General features: G+C 41.8%; 1 protein-coding gene across 1 annotated transcript in view; it reads right to left on the bottom strand.

The window, feature by feature from the left end:
• LOC149222822 (uncharacterized) overlaps window positions 1–12,077 on the bottom strand; it is a 496,388-nt gene that overhangs the window by 43,528 nt on the left and 440,783 nt on the right. The gene's annotated exons all lie outside the window — the stretch shown is intronic.

Here is a 12,077-nt window from a genome sequence, read left to right as displayed (position 1 = left end):
TTTGGAAAGAAAGGACTGAATATTTAATCACAAAAAAAGCAATCAGATGTCAGGGAGCACAAAGTAATAAAACTATTTTCACATTGAAAGTCTACATAATGTGATGACTTTATTGCCACTTCACATGAGCATGTCTATCATGCATTTGTCATAAGATGGAATTGTGACAAGACATAGAAGGTCCGCATCATATGACATCAGTTCAAGTAGGCATCATTTTGACATGCTTTTTGCCATTTTGGAGTTCATTTTTACTAATTGACGATGATTTTCAGGCCACAACACATGTGATCAGATCCAGTTTGATGATATATGCATTTTTTCTGTATTCAGGCTTCTGTGATCCATAATGAATTAAGCAAAGTCTTTCGGTAGAAATCACATAAGAGAAATCTTTTGGCCGTCCTGATGATGAACCACACTTGTTGGTTTGAAACACGTTGGCCAAAAAATCTCTTATGTGATTTCTACCGAAAGACTTTGCTTATTTGATATATGCATTTGTCAAAAATTGTGTGAAAACATGAGGTGTTAAAGTGAAGAAATCATACATTTCTACACTTACACCAAGTGTAGCCTTGTGATGTTAGCATTTGGGTTGCTTTACAAATGTTACACGATGCAAGGGGTGTGCTTCATGTGATGTGGATGTTGAAATTTGGATGCATGATAGAATTTATGAACATGATAATTACTTGTGACTGTTTATATATGTTTTTATTCTTACTTCAATTATGTCATCAAGCAATTATACATTTAATTATAGAGATCACAGTGCACAGAAAGACAATAGAGTGTAATGTCCCTTCCAAAAAATATTTGTCACAGGTTTAGTCTCCAACAATTTTGATTAATTTTTGGTAAAGGTGGAGCCATACATTTTTGCCTTAGGAACTTAGGAGAAATAAGGGGGCTGAATTACATCACTAGTGGGATGTGGGGGCCACCCACGTGGGGGGAAACACACTTGGACACTTGGGCAATTCAAATTACCTTGGAGAGAAAATCGAATGGCTTGGGAGAGGGGCCCACATGGGGAAGGAAGGCCCACGAAGTTATAAGGAAATCCCCAACCCAAGCTATCATTTGACCATTGAACTCATTTGTGTTGCTCGAGCTGCTTAGACGACTTACCACGCTGTTTAGCATTGTGTTTTCCAAGCGGGAGACTCAACCTTTCTTCGGGGGACTTCGAGTACCACCCTAGGAAGGCAATCCGTACTACCTTGGAGGGGAACCTGAGGAGTTTTACAGCCACATCACTCATCCTTCGATTCAACAGTGCATATTTCTGGGCATGCAGGAGGGTAACACGCAATAGTGATTTGGGGGTGCTCCAGGGCAACATTTGCCGGGAAAGCTTGGGAGTTGTAGTTTCATCAGAAGATCAACCCTTGGGGAGAGTTTTGGACCAGGAGATTGCTGCTTTTGGGCAGCTCGACTTACGGTAATTGAGGACTGTGCAAAGGGCAATCCCTGCACTGACGTGGGAGTTGGGGGAAGGAGCTATATAGCTGGAGTTAGCCAGGAGAAGAGAGGAAAGCCATAGGGTACAACATCTCAGCATTTGGGGGTAATTTGGAGAGCATTTTCAGCCATTTCTAGACAGGCCATGATTCCCAGTTTAAGGAGGAGGACATGGTACTTGGGGGTCAATTTTCGGGGGCTTGAACTAGGCCGAACCCTTTCTGGGTTTTGGTGGGGTTTTGTTGAGTAGCCGGGAGCTGAAGTTGCAACATTTTCTGAGCACAGGAAGTGGAGTTTCCATCACATCTTTTCCAGTAGGCAGCGTAGTTTCTAGGTAGCGCAGATCATCTTTGGAGCAACAGTTGTGCAACACTAGGGCCATCATTTGCTTACCTGGGTTTTGTCATGCTTGTCCCTTGAGACAAGCCCAGGTGCACCATTCCATCACTATTGTACTTGCTCCAGAAAGAATTAATAAAATGGCTTAGATGATCTTTATTTGCAGTGCTTTTATGGGTGTTTACTAATTGTGTCTCATTGCTGAATGTTGGTTTGTTTATTTTCTTTGTATATCACTAGATTTCCTAGTTAGGAACACTACAGTGGTATTAGAGCCCAGATCTTGGCTCAGCTGTGGGGTATTTTTCCTATGAGTGAGGAGGACAGGAAGAATATTACGTACAAAAGGTAGAGGCATCAAAGCAAAGAAAGGGAGATGAAGATCACCCCAGACATGGAGGACAGGGGAAGGCAGTAGTAGCAGAGGGCATGGGAGAGTTCAAGAGCAGGGAGGATATGGCCTTTGACAGCCTCTTAAAGGCTCTAAATGATTTAGCGAAGGGCCAAAAGGAAATGCTAGAAGAGATCAAAATGCATAACCAAGAAAGAAGCACTCATAAGAGTTTTTGTTTGGAGAGACTTCGAGGGTCTCTCAACGATTCGAACATCCTTCATCCACTGCACAACCTCCATTAGCGAGTGGGCCAACTTAAGCTACATTGCCCTCTTTCGTGCCTTTGGTGCAAAATCAACCAGGAGGGGTCGAAGATCCTTCATTGATGGGAGAACACTTCAGGGAATGGCAGTCCATGGGAGAAGACTTTAGGGAGGCACTCTCTTTCAGAGATTTTTGCAAGCTCAAGCAGAATGATAAGGGCAAGAACTATGGAGGACAGGGCACCCAAAGCTATGTGTTGCAGCGTACTATTGGGAGAATGTACTTCCCCACATATGATGGCACTTCCAAATGTACATCATGGGATTGGGTAGAGAAGATGGACACTTATTTCCAGCTCAACCGAATGACAGAGCTAGAAGCAATCAAAATGGCCACGTTTCACTTGGAAGGGGAAGCCCACGACTGGTGGTTTCATGGCTTGAATACCTTGGGGCATGCCATGTGACTTCATATGATGATTTCACCAGGAGGGTGGTGGAGCGATTTGATCAGAGGGATCTGGAGGCTCACTTCAGGGAGCTAACCAAACTCAGACAAACGGGCTAGAGTAGTACATATCGGAGTTCTTGACAGTCTCAGTGATGGTGTCGGACGTATCGGATGCTCAAAGGGTGTACACCTTCATAGAGGGCTTTCTCAAGCCCATGCATGGACTGGTTAAGTCATGTAGACCCCCCACTCAGCAAGAAGCAGTGACATTTGCTAGAGATTTGCAAGGGGCCATCCCCAAGACACGAGCACCCTTCCCTGCATGCACTCCCTACCCCCAGAAGGGGAGTGATACTAGGCCACCACCACAGAGAGCAGTCTAGGGATGTGGGCAGCTGGATGATGAGATCGGGAGGGACCTCAGGAGGAGGAAATTGTGCTTAGTGATGGTGTCAGACCTATCGGATAATTGGAGGGTGTACACCTTCATAGAGGGCTTGCTCGAGCCTGTGCATGGATTGGTGAAGTCAAGCAGACCCCCCACTCTGCAGGAAGTAGTGACATGTGTTAGAGATTTGCAGGGGGCATCCACAAGACACGAGCACCCTTCCCTGCATGCACTCCCTACCGCTAGAAGGGGAGTGATATTAGACAACCACCACAGAGAGCAATCTAGGGACGTGGACAGCTGGATGATGAAACCAGGAGGGACCTTAGGAGGAGGAAACTGTGTTTAGTGATGGTGTCGGACCTATTGGATGTTGGGAGGGTGTACACCTTCATAGAGGGCTTTCTCGAGCCCATGCATGGACTAGTGAAGTCATGCAGACCCTCCACTCTGCAGGAAGCAATGACATGTGCTAGAGATTTGCAAGGGGTCATCCCCAAGACACGAGCACCCTTCCCTGTATGCACTCCCTACCCCTAGAAGGGGAGTGATACTAGGCCACTACCACAAAGAGCAGTCTAGGGGCATGGGCAACTGGATGATGAGACCAGGAGGGACCTCAGGAGGAGGAAACTGTGTTTTACCTGTCGGGAGCCATGGGCACCAGGCCACGATGCACAGCTAGCAAAGCCCACTATATCTAAGTCTTCTCAAATAGCGATCAGGAGGATGACGTGGAGCTGGAGTGTGGTGTGGGAGATTTATGAGAGTCCGATAGAGAGGGGACCACCACCACCACCTCCACAGGGGGGGACATCTTTTGCTCCATTCAGGGGAGTCTTTGCTTCTTTATGCGAGATCCCCAAATTTCTGACATTGAGGATTCGAGGTACAATATAGGGGCAGCGTGTCTCAGTCTTAGTTGACAATGGGGCTACCCACAACTTCATTGATGCCCAGTTGGTTCAGAGGAGGGGCATCACTATGACAGAGTTTGAGAGCTTTTCAGTTCTGGTGCCAAGTGACATGACTATGGAGTGCACTAAGTATGTTCCTGCCTTGACCGTGACGATGGAGAACTACTCCATGACAGACCACTTCTTTGTGGTAGATGTGCCAAACACCAACGTAGTGATGGGTGTCCAATGGTTATACTCCCTTGGACAAGTTACCACTGATTGGAAGAAGTTTAAGATGGAGTTCATTGCACTGGATGGCAAGTTGGTGGTCCTCAGAGGCATGCATTCATACCCACCCCAGACAGTCTCAGCACATAGGATGGAGGCAGATTTGCGGCATGGAGACATAGCATGGGCAGTAGAGTTGAGGATCTCAGAGGTTGGGAGATAGGCCCAGTCACTGCCCCTAGATATATAGGCACTATTAGATAGATACTCAGTGGTATTTGGGTACACTCCACCAGGGCAGCCACCAGACAAGGGATTCGAGCACACCATCGAGTTGGAGCCAGGTGTGCAAGCAGTGATCACAACCCCTTATAGGCACCCAAAGGCCTATAAAGACAAGATTGAGTGGGCCATCAAAAAATTGTTAGCATTGGGCCACATCAGGCCGAGTATGAGTCCCTTTGCTTCTTCAGTGGTGCTGGTGAATGTTGATTTTGGGTAGCATCGGATGTGCTTTAGTCATGAAAATTGGTGGAGAGGCTAAAGCACATGAGATCTCCAATACCTAGAAATGGTTAGGGAATATTCTAAACAGTTTGGTAGATATTAAAATAATTAATATTTTTAATGGAATCCCTAAGTCTAAACTTAGGGAAAATAAAATATTAATGTGAATTAATATAAAATTGTGTTAGAAGGGTCCAAAAGTCATGGATCAATCCAGAGTTAATCTTAGCCATTGATTAGGGACTTAATCTCGGCCGTTGATTTGTCAACGAGAAAAGTATAAGAGGAGGCTTGAGGCTCACTTGGAGAACACACTGAGGGAGACTAGTCAGTTCAATTTCTGGAGTAGGGTTAGCTGAGAAATTCGAACTAGAGGTCTAGTGAGCAGTCAGGAGGTAGCAAGTATGGAACAGAGAGACGAGATCAGGCACTGGAGACCAGCGCTGAGGCAGGAGAGGCAGACGCAGGGCATTTCAGGCAGATGCAGAGGCAACATGAGACTGCGCAGTCACTAGAGGGCCTACGTGGGTGATGTAGAGAGGCCCAGGGCTGACGCAGAGTGTCTGGGAGCCATGCAGAGGTTAGCCAAGCTAACGCTGGGACTGGGAGAAGTGTTGGAGAATTTTTTCTCTCTGTGGGTAAGCCAGTTTGGCACCTTGTTGTACTGAAGAATTGCTGAATAATAAAATCCTCCCTTTCTGCACCAGTTTTCCCACATTGGGTTTTTCAGGGATTGTTGTCCAAAATATCTGTGTCAATGTGTTGATTCTTGTACATTTGTTTCTTTTTGTATTACGGTGTGATATCTGCAACAAGATTTATTTTAATGTTTATTGAAGGAATTTCATAAATAACTTATTGAACAATAAGTAGGAAAAGTAAATCAGATGTTGCAGCGATAGAATTTTCACACTGAAGAAGAAGAATGGAACCTTACGCATGTGCATTGATTATCGGGTGCTCAACAGGAAGACATTGAAGAACCGATACCCCATACCTCGTATCGATGAGTTGATGGATGAGCTTAGAGGAGCCAAGTACTTCTCTAAGATAGATTCGCGTTTGGGGTACCATTAGATCAGGGGGAGGGATCAGAACATCCCCAAGACGCTTTGCCTTGACCAACACACCGACCACCTTCCAATCATGTATGAACCATGTATTCCAGAAGTAGTTGAGGAGGTTTGTCTTGGTATTCTTCGATGACATATTGATATACAACAGGACTTGGGAGGAGCACCTCCAACACTTGGAGGAGGTACTGGGCATTTTGAAGGAACAACAGTTTTATGCCAAACTATCCAACTGTGAGTTTGGGTTGACTAAGATGCTCTACCTGGGGCACATATTGGCACAAAAGGAGTGAAGGTACATGAGGAGAAAATACGAGCTATTTGAGACTGGCTAGTACCTAGAGATGTGACAGCGTTGAGAGGCTTCTTGGGCATCTGCACATATACCAGAAGTTTGTCAAGGGGTTTTTGTAGTTGGCGGCTCCTCTCACAGATTTGACTAAAAAAGGGGCCTTCACATGGACAGGTGGAGCATAGTCAGCCTTTGATCGCCTGAAGGAGGTGACGAGCAACCCTTCACCATGGAGTATGATGCATCAAAAGAGGGGATTGGAGCAATATTATCCCAGGGTGGTCACCCCATCGCTTTTGAGAGTCGGAAGCTCCTACCCCATGAGAGGTCATATTCTATATATGACAAGGAGATGCTAGCCATTATGCATGCCTTAGCCAAATTTCAGCAGTATTTGGTGGGTAACTAATTCAGAGTGAAGACTGATCACAACAGTCTCCGCCACTTCATGGGTAGCAGGGCCTCAATGACAGACAACAGAGATGGGTCAGCAAGGTGCAGGCCTATGATTTTGACATAGAGTATGTGCAGGGGAAACACAATGTAGTGGTCGATGCCCTATCCAGGAGACACGCAGGCCTCTCATTCATGAGCATTTTCCATGATTGGAAGGCCCAGTTACTGGTATATTATTCCAAAGATAGTAGGGCATGCGGGATTCTGGAGGGGACCCACACAGATGAGTACTATAGGGTGATGGACGAGGTCATCTACTACAAAGGGCGCATATTCCTGATACCCATCTTGCATTTGAGGGAGAGAATGCTCCAGGCAACACATGACTTGCCATTGTCAGGACATCAGGGGTTCAGAAAAACATACATGGCAGTCAGGGAACATTTTACATGGAAGGGCCTTAAGGGGGACGTGTTGAGGCATGTACAAGAGTGTGAGGCATGCCAGAGGAACAAGGGGGAGTTGATCCACCTTGTTGAGTTATTGCAGCTGCTCTCCATTCCTAAGGGTAAGTGGGAGAGTATCTCCATGGGCTTCATCACTGGGCTCCCCACAGTATAGGGCAAGGATTGCATCTACGTGGTAGTGGATTGGTTGACAAAGTACGCATATTTCCTTGCCATCTTGACCGGGTATTTAGCTTCACAAGTTGCAGAGTTGTTCTTCAAAGAAGTTTTATGTTTGCACGGGCTTCCTAAGAACATAATGAGTGACCGGGATAACAGATTCATGGGGGGATTCTGGTAGGAGCTCTTCAGATTGGTCGGTACCCAGCTCACCCATAGCACGAGCTATCACCCACAAACGAATGGTTAGACCGAGTGAGTTAATCAGTGGTTGGAGGGGTACCTCAAGAACTATGTGACTGGGCAACCGAGGGCTTGGATTCGTTGGCTGCACTTGGGCGAGCATTGCTACAATACCACCCATCACCTGTCTATCGGTACGACTCCTTTTCGTGCCTTGCATGGTTATGATGCATTGTATTTTGCTGACATTGTTTTTGGAGACAACCGGGTCCCAAAGGCCAAAGGTTCGATCCTGAACAGCCAAGACATTCTCAAGGCTCTCAAGGACAACTTAGTGACAACGCAGAATTAGCAGAAGATGTACGCTGACAGGCACCGGACCGAGAGACACTTTGAGGAGGGGGTCTTGGTGTATCTCCGACTACATCCATATACATAGTCTACCTTGAAGCAAAAAGGGGCCGAAAAGCTACAACCACGTTTTTATGGGTCGTACTGGGTATTCAGGCGAGTTGGAGAGGTGGCCTATGAGCTAGAGCTTCCCCAGGGGAGTAGGATTCATAACATATTCCATGTCTCATGCCTCAAAAAGGTTTTGGGACAACATGTGATAGCAACAGTAGAGCTACCCCCACTAGATGATGAGGGACAACACAGAGATGTCCGTAGTCAGCACATATTCAACACAACATAGAGATGTCCATAGTCAACACATATTCTTACCAATATTCAGCACAACATAGAGATGTCTGTAGTCAGCACATACCACAAATCAATAAGAACACCTTGAATTACACCCAAAAGTCTTTATTGTGATTGAAAAAATAGTTCCCAAGGGGACAATAGTTACAAAGTTGCTTCAGTAGAAATTTTCTAGCTAGAGATCAAGATGCTAGAGACTCAAATGACTCCCTAATTTATAGATTTATCCTCCAAGTGGAAAAATGATGGCTAGTTTCTTTGATCTTTGTCAAAATAATCTTGGTCGTTGATAAACACTTCGAGATCTTTTAATCTTGGCCCTTATTTTTTATTTTTGAAGAATTTTCAAATTTATTTATAATTCCATTTTTATTAGCTCAAAATTAATTAGTTTGGGCTAATTTCTTCAAAAATTTGACTTTGAATTAACCACCAAGGTCCAAGGGTCCAAATTTTCATGAAATATACAATATTCCCTTGGTGGAGGACCTTTAAAAATTAATTCCTTTAAGACCTACGAATTTTTCCACTTGGAGAATTAATTTTCCTAAGACACCTTAATTTGACTCTAATTAATTAATTTTTTGGCTTAGGAAATAAAAATTATTTTTCCAGAAAAATAATTAATTTACACCAGGGGATTTAATAATTTTTCACCCTCTAAGACATAAGATTTTTACATTCACAACCCTCAAAGGGAGAATACACATTTGGCTTAGACCCTCAAGGCACATAACCCATCTGTGACAAAATATGATCTAGTAGACCAAATGATTTGTAATAAAATAACTAAGCCAACTAGCTTAAATTATTCCCAAATCATTTTTACATCAGACTCGACTAAAAACACTAGGACTCACTTAAGAATTCGACAATAAATTTCACCCTAGCTTTGGGGATTTAAGCTAGAGGGAAAAAACTCTTCTGATTAGCCTTGTTTAGAAACACAAATAATTAGTGAGGTTAAAAAACCTCCTAGGATGAAATTTTTTGCCAAAATCATAGGCTTACCTAGGTTGTTACGTATACTCAAGGTCTTACTAGGATCATTTACATCATATAACTTGTAGAATGGATTGACCATGACACATGGACTATTGATAGGTGAGCTGATCCTGTCGAAAAATTTGGTACTTTTGCTTCCTTGGAACTTTGACAATTTGAGTGCAACATCTGGCTCCATATGGGGACACGTTGCTTCCATGAAGTAACATGAGAATCCCAGAATCCTGCATCCAAGAAAACATAAGTCCATCAAATAGATATTCATTCAACATCGAAATCATCATGCATATATAGAAAACAACACTTGAATAGAAAATACTACTCTAATAAATTGAAATATAAAAGACTTAACAAAATGTAGAATGTAAAACCATCTACCGACATGAAATAAAAGGGAGTAGGGTTAGAGATACCATACAAAATGATTCCCTATGTCTTCAACATAGTGCATACTGAGCATTTGTCGACTTTCTGACAAGTCTAAAGGCTGCTTCTCTGATGTGCCACGCCCGTTCCTGCATATCATGGGACTTTACCTTATCCGAATATTGAACTGCTCTTGATCATCAGATGCATCAAACTTCTTCCTTCTCTTCCTCTGCCTTCTAATTTTCTTCCCGGTGGGTTGTGATGTCAATAACGATACCACTATAGATTTCTTGTCTTGAGCCTGAGTATGCTTGGATGAAAGATCTGAAGAGATTGAAGTATGCCTAACCTTATTCTGAATATACTTTGTCAAAGGTGACCCATAAGTTTGATCAATTTATTTTCCAATCATGGCATTTCCAGTTAACATGTTTCCATTGGGATAAGAGACCTCTTTGCAGTGAGATGAGAATCATTAGCCAGACTAGGAGGCTTATGATCCGTCGAAATTTCTTTGTTTCTCTCATCATCTTATCTATGCTGAAATTCCTGCACCTGCCACCTTTCCATCTTTTGTAATTTTTCCATTTCTTCCAACCTCCTTTGCATGGAACTCATTTCCTTGGCATGCCTTACAATTAATTTTTTGAATAATTTTTGTCTTCGTGAATTTGTCTTGAAGAGTGAAATGCTTAGCTTCCAAGGCTTTGATTTCCTATGTGTAATTATGATCCATGGTGATGAAATGGTCTTGCATCGTGGCCATCTGATTAGAATGATTAATCTCCATGATTTTTAGTTCCTCACCATGCTTTTCTTCTCTAGCTAATAACCTGTTTTGAAGAGAGATCTGATTAGCTTCCATGTCCTTTATCATTCTATTATGATTTTTTTGAATAGAATTTATTTCCTTCTTATGATTTTCTTTTATTGAACTTAGCTCCTTAGCATGCTCTTCCTCTATGGTATCTATCATGTTCTAAAAATTGATCTTTTGATTATACTGAGTAACATACATTGCTTGTAACCTGTGCCCCATAGAATTCATTTCTCTAGCGTGACCTGCTAGTAATTTTTCTTGACTATATTGCATGCCTTTGATCATTTGAGTTAATTCCCTGAAAAGATGCTCATCATGATCTTCCATATGCAAACAATTTGATTCCTCAATAATATTTTTAATTTGGCCACTTGTCCCTGTAATGCCACTACCCTGGATTCCTCTCGCAAAAGCACAAGTAGATCCATCATGAAAATTTTCACAAGTACTGCAATATGGCCAAGATTGATCATCATTATCCTTTTGAGACTCGATATTAACTAGGTCGTTTTGCATGACAATGACTTGAATTTAATGCTCATCTTGCATACGTTTAATGCTTTGAGCTAGTTCTTTAACATGATCATTTTCCTCTTCTTTTATATTTGCAATCCCCAACTTCCCAGATGCCTTCTTGTCATTTTCTAGTTCCTCAGCTAAATTTTGAGTAACCCTTACATTAGTGGGCTTCTCGCACATCAATTCATAAGAAGTGTTAGCATCAAATGCATCAATGTAATGGTCTAACAAAATTTTGTTGGAAGGCTTGTAATCTTGAGATAATTTTCTCATAATGCCATTGAACCTCCTATTAAATTCTTTAACAATTTCATCTTAATTTTTTTCATACTGTAAATAGTGTGAAGTAAACCCTTTTAATCCTCCTTGTCTCCATATTCATTGATAAAGGCCTTGATTATAGCTTGTAGAGAATCAAAAGAATCATTAAAAAAATCATGAAACCAATCTATAGCATTATTTTTCAAGGAAAAGACAAAGATTATGTCTTCATGATTATAGTTAGTATTGCTGCACCACTTAGCCACACAAATATTAAATTTCTTGAGATGATTATTAGCATTAATTGCACCATTTCTTTGATAAGAGGGTAAATTATCAATGGTTTTTTTGTAATATCATGGGGATAACCCTGAATGTTTGTAAAATTACAAGGGGCAAGCAGGTCATTCATGATGATTTGCTCACTTGAGAGAAAATGGATCTAGTGAGAGGTCCGTGTCCAAGATAAACAATGTTCCACCGAGTTTCCTGGATGGGGAAACGCGGGAGCGGGGATACTCACAAGGGGGACATATATAAACAACCCCAAAATTTAGGGAATTTTCGGGGAAACAGGGGGACATCAAAGTCATAAAAACTATAAAATTATAAATTCAAAAACGATAAAAAGTAAATTCATCATATGACAATGACATTATGTTGAAGTCTAAAATAGCCATAGAATACTAAACTAAAAGTAAACATAGAAAGCACTGAGCAATGAAATACTAGTAAATTTCTCAAAAAGTACTAAATAATATTAATAAATATTAAGTTTTAAGTTTTAATATACTTTTTTTTTGTTATTGTTTTTAAGTTTTAAATTTTAATATAATATAATTTATTTATTTATTTTTAAAAGAAATTCAAGTTTTGACAAATTTTAAGTTTTAATATAGTTTCATTTTTTGTTTGTTTTTTTTTTCATATATTTAAATTTGTATGTTTTTTTTAA

This window comes from Pinus tabuliformis, chromosome Q (genome assembly GCF_031772625.1).
Source record: "Pinus tabuliformis cultivar Carrire ecotype Pingquan chromosome Q, CPIR1, whole genome shotgun sequence".
In the NCBI taxonomy this organism is placed as follows: domain Eukaryota; kingdom Viridiplantae; phylum Streptophyta; class Pinopsida; order Pinales; family Pinaceae; genus Pinus; species Pinus tabuliformis.
This window is presented reverse-complemented; position numbering and strand designations above follow the sequence as displayed.